This window comes from Protopterus annectens, chromosome 2.part1 (assembly GCF_019279795.1).
Source record: "Protopterus annectens isolate FY-2018-M chromosome 2.part1, PAN1.0, whole genome shotgun sequence".
NCBI classification, from domain to species: domain Eukaryota; kingdom Metazoa; phylum Chordata; order Ceratodontiformes; family Protopteridae; genus Protopterus; species Protopterus annectens.
This window is the reverse complement of record NC_056729.1, coordinates 1,917,319,061-1,917,334,498: the sequence shown is the minus strand read 5'-3', so window position 1 is coordinate 1,917,334,498 and position 15,438 is coordinate 1,917,319,061.

Below are 15,438 nucleotides of genomic sequence, written 5' to 3'. Positions count from 1 at the left end.
GTTCATTAAAGATCATGTGAATATTATACTATACAAGTAAAAGTGAAGGATTAGAAGCATGAACCACAGCAAATTGTTGAAATTGAAGAAGTAATTAACACATTATTCAACAGCAACAAGTAAAAGAAGAAAGAATACCAAATATACTAGCTGAAGCAAAAGTATCATTAATTATTAAAATAGCTTAGCATATTGACCACAGTGTTCTCTGTACTGAGTGACATAAAGTTCTGACATATCAGGACATGCAAGCAGAAACTTAAACAGAGTGAAGTTTGAACAACTAGGTAGTTCTGATATTAGCAGGAGCAGCTGGACTAATAGAAAAACAATTTCCAAGAAAGCAATAATACCCAACAGGGTGTGCGTTAATGTGTAATTAATATCCACCCAGGGGTGTTATGAGGCCTGATACCACAGGTGGAGGGCATCTACACCACTGGAAGGGCATTATTTACACATTAACACACACCCTGGAAGGCATTGTTGCACTTAGAGAATGGGCTCCCTGTAAAATTGTCGTGTTTTACTTATTTTTTTTATTTCAGTACTATAGTATTTTTTATATATTTTTGATGTAAAATAGTTCTTCCACCTAATGTTTCAAACTTAATGTAGTATATGTTAATGGTGTTGGAGGAAACATTTTATATCCAAAATATGACACTTAAAAAAATCCAGGTATTTATTTTCTTTTTTTTTTTTTTTGGTCCCTTTCTCCTAAAATGTTTAGTTTATTGCCAGTCATTGGAGAATAAAATTTACTAAATAATGACATACATTTGAGTTTTAGAGATGTATTTCCTTCAGAAAATTCATACTAATACAAACCCTTTTATTTAAGCAAGTCTTTGATTTTATAATAACAATAATTAAAATTGGTTCTTATTTTTTAGCCTTTGTTCCCCTTTTATTTTAGGCATTGTCTAGATTTTTTTTCAGCTGAAGGAAACTCTTTGCTGCTGCTAGTGGTAGATCACACACACACACACACACACACACACACACACACACACACACACACACACACACACACACACACACATAGATATATACACACCTCTGCTTCAGAAAATGCATGCTAACACAAATCATTTAAAATATGATCCTATTTTATACTTTGTCCTGTTGATTTTGGGCTTATCCAGATACCTTGATCTAAGAGCAGACCTCTCAACTGTACATATTTTTGCAGAATGCCCAGATTTTTAACTCATATTTTTGGTCTGTTCCTCATAAAAAATGTGTTTTTTGACAAACCACTAGGATGATCTAAAGCTTGAAGTCACTAAATAATGACATGCATTTGAGTTTCAGATTTGTTATCCTTCAGAAAATACATGATAACACAAATCCTGTTATTCTAGCAACTTTCTAAGTTTATAAGAGCAATACTTAAAATGTGTCCCTATTTCTTACAATTTGTCTCCCTATTATGTTACACTTTGCCCAGATTTCCTGTGCTAATAGTTTGAGAACTGTGTTTGAGGTAGAGAGGTATGCAAAACTGCTGCTGCCAGGGGATCACTAGATGACTTTCACACTTTACTCTCTTGGTCTGTCATGCGTATACACACACACACACACACACACACACACACACACACACACACACACACACACACACACAGTCTCCTTTGTATTCATGCACACATTCACTCACACTCTCAGACAGCAACATAAATACACATGCACATACTTTTTTTTGTTTTGCTCAATTGATCTGTCTTTGTCTTACTCACATCCATGCATATACTCACACACATGCTTTATTTAAATTCTTTCTCTTTTTTTCATTTTGGACTAGCTGAACAGCAAAAACGCTGCTTAGCAAGTATAAAATAATTTCTCACTCACTCTCACTTTCACTGACATGCACGCATGCACTCACATACATAAATACACAATTTTTTAATGGTCTTTTTTTCACATTTTACACTCACTAGACAGCAAAAGTGCTGCTTAGTGAGTGTAAAATAATGGCAGCTGTTCCATTTTTTTAGTATGAGCTCCACAGCCACTTGATATGCTGCCATAAATCTGTGGACTCTTTTTTCAGTGGCCATTACTTGTACATTAATATCCTACTGGAGAACATTCAATCTCCAATTAGGTGGTGATGTACATTTTGCCCATTCTCTAAGCATGCGTAAATGTGTTACTAAGCTATTAATACCATAAGAACTATAAAGTGAAGCATATCTGAGTACATTTCTGAGGTGGGGCTAAAAATCAACCCTGTCCAATAAACAACTTAGGCTGAGAACAAATCAGAGCAGCAGTTGGCATCCCTACTTCAATTTGCTGTAGCTGATGTTAGTTTGCTTTGATATTTTATAACTGCTGTCACATGTTGAGGCATAACATATGGCTAGGGTGAGCAACCTCTGTTTGAGAAACTTTACAGATAAAAGTCTAAGCTGATATCCTTGCTCAGATTACCACAGACATTTAGGAAGGGAGCTGGTATGGAAATCAAGCCAGAATCGTAAATAAAGCAGGCAAAACCAAATATTCTAAAAACCTAAACAATGAATATTATGATCCTGATTAGAACAATGAAAAGAAAACTGGAAAACTCTGAAATGTGTTAGAAAGCAAAGGGAGATCCTGTAAAAAACACACTTTGATCAAGATTTGATATATTTTAAGGTGAAGTGAATTTAAACAAAAAAAGAAAGATTAATAGCAACAGCTCAATTTAGTAAACTTGTAAGCATCTCAAAAGCTGCCTGCCAGTAACTTTGCTACTAGTATGTATGTGGTATGCAGAAGCTGATGCAGATGGAAATTATATTCATTAATAATTAGTTAAAATTCAGATATTGCAATAGAAAGTAATATAATAAAAGACAATCTTATGGTTCAGATTATTTTCATTCAGATTTATTTTATGTTACTATAACTGAGCATGCTACACTAAAATCTGTGTTAATAACTGACAGCATGTGGTGCCTGACAGAATTAAAGTCAAGTTTTAGATTCAGAAGGCACAGCTTGTAAAAGTTAATTAAAGAAAGATTTAGAGTTCCAAACCATCATTTTTGGATACTGTATCAAACTCAAAGCTAACTAAAGGTATTAACATCTTAGCACTGGGGTTTAGACTTTAGTAAAAAGTATTTAAATCGTTATACTATGGCTTATCTTTGAATAAAAGCTATCTGTATGCCATCTTAAAATGACACCATCCTGGTTATACTCCCACTTAAAGTGAACCTGCAAAACCAGCCTACGAATTATTTTTTTCATAATACAATATAAGATGCATGTAGAAATTGATTTAAATGGGCTTTGTTACTCATGAACATAGTAAGAGAGACATAGAAGCTTTATGTGGCCTGTGTTTATTATAGAAGCCTTCACTGTCCTGCTTCATGGTTTCGGCTGATGGTATGGAACAGCAATGTACAATAGAAAATTTGTATTTATGAATGGCACAGAGAAATGCATGGCGTAGATTTTGTACTATACAATCTGCTAAAAAACATTATTAAACACTATGTTGCACTTCAGACATTAAAGGGCAATGCAGCGCTGCAGAGAAATTATCTTTTATAAGGTATGTGCAGAACCCCACCCTCCCACTAACAAAGGTATTTCATAAAGAATTTCCATTAATTAAACATGACAGCAGATCTAGAACCATTGCCATAATGTGGTAACAAATGGATCTCACGCTGAGAGAATACAGCAGTTGTTAGTGCCTACAGCCTACTTCTAGCACTTCTAGCCATAGCCCACGATATTCCCTTTACAGGTCATATGGGCATAAAATGTACAAAGAGAGATATTATGCAGAACTTCTATTTGCCTGAGATTTCTGGAGATGTAACAGAGTACTGCAGGACCTTTGAGCAGTGCCAAAAGTTACACAAGGCAGTAGTCAAGAGGAAAGCTCCTTTGATGCCTTTGCCTGTAACTGAGGATCCATTTCAGAATGTAGCTATGGATATTGTGGGGCCTCTGAGTACCCCAAGTTCCCCAGGGAAAAAGTATATCCTAGTGGTAGTAGATTATGCTACTAGATACCCAGAAGTGGTGTCTCTGTCCTCCATCTAGGCAGAAAAGGTGGCAAATGCTTTGTTAGAGGTTTTCAACAGGGTAGATTTCCCAAAAGAAATACTGATTGACAGATGTGCCAATCTCATGTCAGACCTGCTGACTTGTCTGTGGAAATACTGTGGGGTGAAACAACTAAAGACCACCCCATACCATCCACAGACTAATGGTCTTTTTGAGAGGTTAAACTCTACACTCAAGACAATGCTACAGGCATTTGCAAACCAGTTTAAGAGGGAGTGGGACAAATATTTGCCCCATTTGTTGTTTGCTTACAGAGAGGTTCACCCTTTGAGTTGATGTAATGGCATAGGTTGAGAGGACCTCTAGATTTGATATGATATGAGTGGGAGGGTGAGTGTGAATCTCACAAGGAGTCTGCTGTGGCATGTCTTTAATTTCAGGACAAGGCTCAGGGAACTCATGGGCTTGGCCCAGGAGAAGTGGCAGAAGCCCAACAGCAGAAAAAGGTCTGGTGTGATAGGAATGTTCGAGCGAGAGAGTCTGCTGTAGGGCAGCAAGTAATGTTTTTTATTCCTGTCAGACACAAAAAGCTGTAAGCAGCCTGGGAGTGATGTTACAAGTTGGTAAAGAACGTCAGTGATGTTAAATATATGGTATAACTGCTAGGCAGGAGGCAGGGGCACAAATTGTACCATGTTAACATGATGAAACCTTACCATGACATGGAGGCCCTTGCGCTTAGTATTTGGAGTGGATGGCAGGAGGAGTCTAAGGGGGATCTGGTGATTGATATCCTCAGTAAGGCTCAGACTGACACCTCGGTGGAAGGGGTAGGAATGTACCATCAACTATTCCCTGCCCAGGGTCAATAAATCAGAGCAGTGTTGCAGGAGTTTGGGGACACATTCACTGGTAAACCAGGGTGCAACCACCTGGTGTAGCACCATGTGGATACAGGACCACAATGTCCTATTATTCAGGCCCCTTATAGGGTGCCTGAGTGAGTCAAACAGACTCTGAGGGACAACATACAGGAAATGTTGGAACTAGGGGGTAATTCAAGAGTCCAGCAGTCCCTGTGCCTCCTCTGTGGTGCTGGTTCTGTGTGGACTTCAGGAAATTAAATAGTCACACAGAGTCAGATGCTTACCCCATGCTTAGGACAGATGAAGCCCTAGAGCAACTGGGTGGGGCTAAGTATCTTACCCCTATTGATCTTCCCAAGAGTTACTGGCAGGTGCCTTTGACTCCCAGTGTTAGAGAGAGGTCAGACTTTGTGACTCCTTTTAGCTTGTATGTCTTCACAAAGATGTCCTTTGGGACAGAAAAATGCCCCAGTGTCTTTCCAGAGGCTGGTAGATCATATCCTAGCAGGAGCAGGAGATTTTGCCCTTGCTTACCTAGATGATATTGCCATCTATAGCCATTCCTGGGAAGAGTACCTTCAGCATGTCAGGGTGGTGCTGGGTAGACTACAGAGGGCAGGGTTGACCATTAAGCCCAGCAAATGTCAGGTTGGTATGGCAGATGTCTCCTACCTGGGACATAGAGTGGGGAGTGTTAAGATTAGACCTGAATCTGCCAAAGTGGAAGCCATTCAGGCATGTCCTGATCCTGTTACCAAAACGCAGATGAGGGCATTCACAGGGACAGCAGGGTACTACAGAAAGTTTGTCCCCAATTATAGTACTATAGCTGCTTCCCTCAAAGATCTGATAAGGAAAAACAGGCCAGATAAGGTAGTGTGGAGCCCAACATGTGCGCAAGCTTTCCAGAAGTTTAAAGGAGCTTTGATAGGCCCCTCCTGTGTTATCCAGTCCAGATTACAGCAAAATATTTGTTGTGCAGGTGGATGCTTCAAACTATGGGTTACATAGCCAGACTTGCTCACAGGGAAAAGAGCACCCAGAGGTATATTTCAGGCATATGCTCCAAATCAGGTAGGAATGCTATACAGCTGTGGAAAAGGAATGCCTAGCCATAGTGTGGGCATTTCAGAAACAGACCACAATCCCTTAACATGGCTACAACAAGCCAGACAGCAATATGCCAAGTTACTAAGAGGGAGCCTAGGGTTGCAAGCATATGATATGACAGTGTAGCACCACCGTGGGATTAGCAATGTCAAAGCAGATGGGCTCTCAAGACAGGGAATGGAGTAAGTTATTGCCAGATATGCTCAACCCTCTCAAGCAATGTTTCTCAAGGGTCAGTTGTAAAAATAGCTTGAGTTTTCAGGGAAGGGAGAAATGTGACACTGCCAGCCCAGCTATCTGGAATTGTGTAAATAATCATGTATGTCATTTATGAATATTAATATGATTCATATGCTTGTCTTACAAATGTAAGATAACTATATGTATGTTAAACTACTGGTGCAGAAGTGTGTGTTGAACTGTTTGTTATGTACTGAATAGTAGAAGCTAGAGCATACAGAGTTAACATGCAAACCCTTAAGAAAATAAGTTGAAATTGTCTATGGTTGTGTTATCTCTCAGTTTCAGCAAGAAGGCAGGCTATCTAGAGCTAGAAGTTTTTCTGTTGTCTTGAAACAGAACTAATTACTAGGTTTAAAATGTAAAAGTGTTTAATTGTTTTACAACTTCCAGTTCTGAGCAAACATCTGAGAGATATGTACTTCTCACACAGAGATGCTACTTTTTGTTAAGTTTCTTTTAGCCTGGGAACTGAAGGCAGGTGACAAAGAGTGATGGCATCTGAGCTGACCCAGCAGTAATGTCTGATAGTAATTTAAGAACTCTCTCAGAGGCAGATTTTGGCATTTCACATTTTGTTTTTGACATGGAAACGTCCATCTTCAGCACTTCTGTTTTGCTCTATAAGTAAGTCTAGGGTACAGTAATTTCTTTTAGATATAGTTAGGAATATAATAAAGATTAGTTTGGATTTTCTGCATTTATTTGAGACTGTCCTGCAATGTTGTTTTAAAATATTTCCTGTGATTCTGAACTCTGTTGTTTCTGTGTTGTTTGAGTATTGTTTTCTTATTTTGCTAAGGGAAATTGTACTTTACTGTGCATGCACTTGTCATGCTGTCATTGTGTATGTCCCTCACTGATGCTAGTGGTGAGGATTGAGGCTCCTTGATTACTGGGTCAGTGCAGGGGCATCACATGGTCCATGAGGACAGTTACCCTAGTAGTAATCTATGAACCTATTACTAAGATTATAAGAAGTTTTCAAAATAGAAAAGGTCACGAACACAGCCCATAAGTGGACAAATAACAGGTATCAACATAAAGTGCTACAAGGACAAAAGAATAAAGATTGTGACAAAGGAAAATTAAATTAGCAATCTACAATTATAGAAGCAAGGATAGGGAACTCATGGAGCAGCAACTTACTTATGGTGGTTTGATACTTAAATGACATATGAACTGAAAACAAAAGATCAATTGATAATATTGGCAGCCTAAGACACAAGACTCTATATATTGTCACAAACTCTAAAATTTTGAATATACAGAAAAATGTAGGTTATGTGGTAAAGAGCTAAAAGTCTTGTACATCTTGTTGCTGGGTGTGATTTACCTATGGCTGAGTGCATTTTGAAAGGCACAGTAATGTGGCAATGTGGCAAATTACAGATTATTCAAAAATTACAGTATACAATCATGTGAGGAAGTATTAGAAAAATAACTAGAAACAACTAGTGAAAACAGTTAAGTAATGGTCATGTGGTATGAACCTATACTAGCAGTTAAGAAAGTGGAAGCAAGGAAACTCACTGAAAAAAATGACAATAACCACACTAATTATTGGAATAGCTCAACCTATTGACTATAGTGATCTGCAATACTGAGAAATTTAAAGGTATAAAAGAAATGCAATCATAAATTAGAATGATGTGGAACAGGGCTACCCAGATTATTTCAGTAGTAATGGAAACAAACAAGTAGTAACTAATTTCCAGTCATAGTGAATTAGTTTCAACCCTCTTGCTCAGAGTTTAAGAATTTTCTTTCAAATTTAGAACCTTTTACAGAAACGGAATAAAACAGTCTCAGCAAGTTTCAGAAAAACAAACTTTCAAAAAGCAATGGAAAGTGGGCTCTAAAGAGAAAGCAGAGCCTCCTAGAAAAACAGACACTTCAAAAAAGGTAACATGACTATCTAGGCCATCTAGAAATCCACCACTCCTACCCTGGCAATCCATGAAATCTTTCCCAAAGTCTAATTCTGCATTTCCCTTTATAGCATCAGATTGTGTCAGACAAATGGGTTCTGAGATTCATCCAGCAAAAATACGGACGGAGGTGTGTGTTTCTCCCCCAACCACTCCCTTCAGGGAATCCTCAGCATACTCCATACCAGACTTCCCTGCTTCCACCAGTCTCTCAGCATATGCTGTCCCTACAGGTGATAGAAGCAGTGTCCCCATATCTAACAAGGAAGGGAGTTTTTCTGCCAACAAATGTAGAAGAATGTTTGATACCAGTTCTAGGCCTTTCCTTTCACAACCTGTATATCAAGTTCCCAAAATTCAAAATATTGTCTCTTCAATCCCTATTACCTCTCATACCTCTCCTCAGTTTTTTTGGTAACATTAGATTTAAAATATGCATACCATCAAATATTTCAGATGATATTTAAGACTTTCTGTATGTGACTTACATTTTCAGTTCTCTGCATTACCCTTTAAATAGTCTGTGATGTACATTTACAAATTATTTGGCACAGGTGATATTTCATTTTGGCTTGCTATACATACATGTTTTCCCATACTTAGCTGACGGTCTTATATTTGTAGAGTCTTTTTGAAAATGTCAGGAATCCCTTGACTGGGTAAGGGATCTTCTTCATAGCTGGAATTCCAGATGAACATTCAGGAATGTTCTATCCTTCCTTCTCACAGAATTGCATTCCTTGTACACCTTATGGATACGTTCCTTAAGAGGGATTATCTCCCTCTGGATAAAATAGACCTCTATATAGAACTGTGCCTGATATTTCTCAATAATTCTTTGACTTCAGCTGATGAATTTCTTAGTGTTCTTGGCTTCCTAGCATCTATGATTCTCATGATTCCTTTGGCCATGGTTCCTCAAATCAGTCTGGCCTCAGCAACAGCACACCCTAGCTTTTCAGATTTTAGTTCATGATTTGTAAAAAGGAAGTTACAGTGGTCAAGGGAACAGATAACCTTAAACCCAGGTCTTCCAGTCTCCCTTTCAGCTCCTACTCAGTGTGTAACAATAGACACTTTGGACAGAAAATGCAAAGCTGTTTCCATGGGGTGGGTGAAAGCTCAAGGTGTGTGTAATGAACAGAACAGTTCAAAACACATAAAAATCAAAAAGATGTTGGCAGAAATAAATGCTTTCAAATCTCTAATCCTCTTTGGTCTTCAAGACCTCTACAAGTTATCATGGACAACACCAAAGTGATGTGGTATATAAACAGACAGGAGGGTTCCACATATTACCCTTTGTGCAGATGAGCCAAGGTTGCTTAAGATGTAGTAAAACAACACAATCTAATATCAAAGGCTTCTTATTTTTCATCAGGGCAAAACAGTATTGCAGACAAGCTAAACAGAACCAATACACACCTTTCCAAAAAGAAAGTGAGCCTGCTGGTCTTCCAGGAATTGATCCAACAGCAGGAAACTCTTTACCTAGATCTGCTTGCCTCCGTTTACAACAGACAACTAAAAAAATTTACTTCATAATTCCTTACAAACATGCCTGGAAGACAGATGCTTTTCTATTCCCTTGGATGAGAATGTTCGTGTATGCCTTTCCATCATTTCCACTAATATCCAGGGTCATTCTAAAAATTCAGCATTTCCAAAAATAATTGTGGTGACACCTTTCTGACCCAAAATGGCCAAGGACAATTACTAAAAGCTTCCTCATAGATTGTACCTATGCAGACAAAACAAAGATTGCATGATACACTCCTGCTTGAAACACCTTCAGTTAACTACCTTGATGATAGCATTTTAATGCCTTTCTCAGGAGCTAAAAAAAGCTATTATTCGGAAATCATTTCTGAGTTAGAGGAAAAAAATGTTGGTTGTTGCCATAGTAAGAAACAGGATGTTTTTCAGGCAAGAATACCTTTGGCTCTGCAATGTTTGTATGAGTTACTGTCATCTGGATTTTCTTACTCCTCTATCAAAATTCATCTTTTAACTCTATCTACTTGTCTGTTCATACCCCCCCCCTCCATTTCTTCCAAGTCTCAAATTAAGCATTTTTGAAAGGGGTTCTTTATATTCAACTACCTAGAAAACAAATGGCTACTCTCTGAGATCTTAATTTTGTTTTGAAAAAAATAACAGTTTCACCATTTGAACCAGCTTATCAGGTGGGTTTGAGGTTTTTGAATTTGAAAACAGTGTTACTTATTGCTGTGACATCTGTAGTTTATAGGCTGATCTGATGGGCCAAGCATATCTCAGTTTTTCATAATGATAAGGTATCTCCGGGAACAAATGCTTATTTAAACATCATTATTGAATTATCAGTTGTGACATAGGCAAACTTACATTTAGATAAAAGTACTAAAACTACATTAACAGGTTCACATTTACAAACATTATACATTACATATATTATTACATGTTCTTTAATCTGTGAGATATTACATAAACCGTTCAATTCCTACCTTCTGTAAAACCTCATTGTTTGTTTGTGTCTTTCGGCTTTTCCCAGTTAGGGGTCGTCACAGCGGAACTCCGGTCCGCTAATGATTGGCAGTAGAGTTTTACATGCTGGCTTGCCAGGCCTAACGCACAACCTTCAACGAAGCAATGCCCATTCACGCATGTCGCCACACAGAAGACGCTCTAACTGAGAATCGAACGGGCAACGTCTAACTGTGAGGCGACAATGCTACCGCACCACCACCACTGCAGTCTTCTGTTAAACCTCATTACTCCTCAAAAATATTTTTTTGGATATTTTTATAAAAAGAAACATCTTTATTAAATTATCATGTATGACATAGGCAATCTTACATTTATATAAATGAAAATAAACCATTCCAACAGAATCTGAGTTGCAAACATTATTCATTACAAACCATGCCAGCACAACTGTAGCTGCGAATATTATGCATCACTTATAATATATACAGTCATTATCAGTCAGCCATTACATAGCTCATTTGATTCCTGATTTCTTTTAATCCTCTTTCCTCCTTTGCATTAATTGATCCCACACTTTCCATTTTTTCTATGTAACTTGTTCCTACCCTTTTCTAAAGATCCTAATTTCAGTTGTTTTATCTCTGTTACTATCTTTGCTACTACTAAGAAAGTTGGTTTAGACTTTGACTTCCATTTTTTAGTAATTGCTTTTTTTTGGCAGCCATCACAATTAGACTTAGCAAGGCCTTATTATGTCTAGACAAATCTGATTCTGTATTGTAACTCAAAAAAATATTTTCCTTAGTTGCACCAATTTACTCACCTAGCATCTCCGACAGAGCAGTCCACAGAGAATCTTTAAAGTCTGCCAACCCTTAAAGTCTGCCAACCCTTATACTTCCAGAAAATATGTTCCCAGTTACCTATTTCTTCCCCATCGCACCTCCAACATTTGCTGTCTACCTGAGGAAAAATTATTTGGAGTCTACTTGGGGTATAAAATTACCTATGTAAACACTTCCAAGAAAAGACCCTAAATCTTCTAAATCTTAAATAGATTTTGTTGAATATTTGGCAACATACATATATCTTCCCATTGTTTCTTTGTGAATTGTTAATTTTCTCATCCCAATCCTCTCTAACCTCCTCTGATTAGTTCTTATAGTTATCATGCAATATTTTATATGATCTACTAATTATTCCTTTCTTAACCTCGACTTCTGTTCTTGATTCTACTGAAACCTCTACCAGCGCTGGTCTATCATTTAGGACCGCCATATTTCTTTCTCTTTGCCAGTACTCTGATATCAATCCTTAATAGGAAAGGCAATGTCTAACCTGCAGTCCAAATAAGTTCTTGGCATCATCCCATTCTATTATTTTCCCTCTGTAGTTATTTGCTTTCAGTGCCTTGGTTCCTGCCTAAAGTGGTTTCAGCATAACCTAAAACTGAGGGCTAGAACATACTCTGGATGTCCACAGACAACTCAGATACTAATTTTGACAGAACTAAAACATTTAGGAATTCTGGTCAATTGTTCTCCTGTGAGGTTAAGAAAGAGCAGGATAACCAATTGATTGTTTCATACTTTTTGTTATTCCCACCACAACAAGTCACTTCCAGAGAAGGTTTAGACCTATTCTACCTGGGTCTTGGGCTCTTCTGTGGCTTTTTGGAAATGGGTGAACTCTAGAAGTATTCTATAGTCACCAGCTTGGTCTCCTGTATATACTTTTGTAAAACGTTACAAACCAGATTCCTTTTTCAGGTCTACAGCAGCTTGGATAGGACCACAATCCAGAGGCTCCTGGATCCAGAGCCATCCTCCTTACTGCCTATCTATGTCCTTAAATACTGTAAATCATTAATACTATACATGACACAAGAACAGTAATGTTATATGCGTGAGTCTGATGCTGACCTAGATGGCAAAATGAAGATGTTTGTAAAAAACATAATAGTCAGTTACATATGGCAGTTAAAATATCTATAGCTTAAACTATACAAATTAAGAATTTCTCTGCAGGAAAAGTGAAATGTCACAAATTCATTTAGTTTGTTTACTGGGCTACTACATTGACCACAGCTGATGATTCGAGGCAGAGCCCAGATGAAGAAATTCACGCACACAAAACATGAATTATCTCTCTCTCTCTCTCTCTATATATATATATATATATATATATATATATATATATATATATGTACATACATGCACATAGATATTAATAAAAATAAAAAAAGTAACAGAACTATTTCACAAACACAGATTGCCTAGAAACTTTGAGTTTTCATACATGGTTACAGTTTAAAATGCAATGCAAGTCATTTCCAGAATTTTATACACTGCAGAAAATGTTATACTTTGCAGGGTCATTTGATATGTGTGCTATAGAGATAAATGGATGCAGAATAAGAAAAAAATCTGAATAAAAAGAATGAAAGCTGTGTGTGGCAATAACGAGTGAAAAAATAAAATATAATGTATAAAACCATATGGATGTGAATGCTGCACATAAGAAAAATGTGACAATAAAAAATGCAAGCAATGTTTATGACTATGTCTAAATGCTTGTATATTCCTAACATAGCAAGAAGCACATGAAAAGTTAAAGAAAAACATTGCTTTGATACAGTATGTAAATGAAGCAGTAAAAATGACAGGTTAGAGTATAAATCCAATCCATGTTGCAACATGACAAAATACAGCAGCACTTACATGTAAACACACAAATAAGTCATACATACAGAATACATCAAAAGACAGTAAAAGTTAGAAAGCAGACACAATGTGAATAAAAGTTCTGTGCATATACAAAAACACAAAAAATGACAGTGCTAAAAGATCAGAATTAAAGGCAAATATAGTAATACTAGTTGTGATAGTATTGGTGTGCACAGTTTCTTCTGCCTTTATATCAACAAGCAATAAATGCAAATAGCAAAGACTATTATACATACAGCCTTAGCTATGTAAAACAAATATAAATTATATCCCTTTAACTCCGGGTAATATCTCCATTTATAGGTTGCATTACACTAATCAACAGTTAATGAAGTTATTTGCCAAATATAAAATATTTTGAGCTATAACAGAGCAAAGTCATTAATGATGAATCAGATGCTGAAGTATATAAATAGCAATGAAACATGAAATACATTTAATTTATTACATGAACAAGGCAAAGTTTTTAGATTTGAAGGACTATCAGGTGAATTTTCACATAGACCTTAATATAACAACTTAGCCTAAACATATAGATGTTTATCTGTGCTCAAAAAAAAATTAAAATAGAAGCTCTTAAGAAACTGGAAAAGATGAAAATTGCTGGAGGTATCTGGTCCCAACCTTTGTATCTCATCCATAGTTATACCCCTTAAACCAAAGAAGCCTGGAGCGAACAGTTTAATATTTATTTTTCAAATCTTTGTTTTTATTTTTTGTTGTTACATTAAACAAATTGTAAAATACAATACACAGTAACAGATGACAATACATTGAAAGTAAACCATTTACAAAGTTAGATGAAGCAACTGTTCATTCTAGTAATAAACAAGTATCTTTAAAGTTAATTTTCTCAATATGAAGAGCAACATAGATGGACAGCAGAACGAGATGAACAGACATATGAGAAATATGATATTAACATTGTTAAAGTACAATGTAGCTTTTTGCGCATAGTCAGAATGTATTAGATACATGGATACACTGGATAATACCAAGAAAGGAGGAGGGGTATCCATATTCATCAAGGACACCCACACCTCAAGACTGGTGGCAACGCACGATGCATCGGAGACCATCCAGGTGCAATTAACCATAGGCAAGACTGCTCTGCAAATTGTAGCATGTTACAGGCCACCCTCACAAACTCAGGAACCTCACATAGCCTTCCTGAAAACACTAGAGGGGATAAATGTATCACCAAACACCATCATACTAGGTGACTTCAATTACCCTAATATAGACTGGGAACACTACTCAAGCCCAAACACCCTAGCCCAAAAGTTCCTGGAATTCATAAATTCAAATGCCATGGAACAACTAGTCACCATCCCACAAGAGGAGACAACATACTTGATCTCATCATCACGAACATGGGAGCACAATGTTCAACACCGGAGGTGTACCCTCACTGGTGAGATCAGACCACAAACTAATCTCGCTGGAGGTCCTCATCCCACCCCACCTGAAATAAAAAGACCATAGTAAAGAACTTCTCAAAAGCAGACTTCACACTTCTAAAGACTAGTGTGGTCTCCTTTAAGGCCCGAGCTGGCGGAAAACAGTACTCAAGCCGCTGAATCACTTACAAATGCCTTCTACCAGCACCTACAGGACTGCATGGATAAGGCAATCCCAAACAAAACAAAGACTCTTTGTACCAAAGGCAAGCATCCAGTCTGGTGGACCCCAGCCATAAACAAACTCTACAACAAAAGGAGGAAGCTACTACAAGATAGAGCAAAATCCTTAAAAGGTAAGACACCCTTGATCACTATAAGTAAATAACTAAGAGCTCTCATAAAATCTTCCAAAGCAAATTTCGAGAGAAAAATAGCTAAAGACTCAAAAGACAATCATAAGGCTTTCTTTAGCTATGTTAGAAACCTGGGAGGAAACTCCCAGATATGCTCAGAACTAGTTCAAAATGATGTGAAGATTACTGATCCTACAGACATTGCCAACATACTGGCTGACAGGTTCAGTGCAAACTCCCCTCCCCAAAGGAGGGATATCTATACCAAACGATTGCAGCCCCCATACATCTCCAGCGCCCAAGTGAAAACTGCT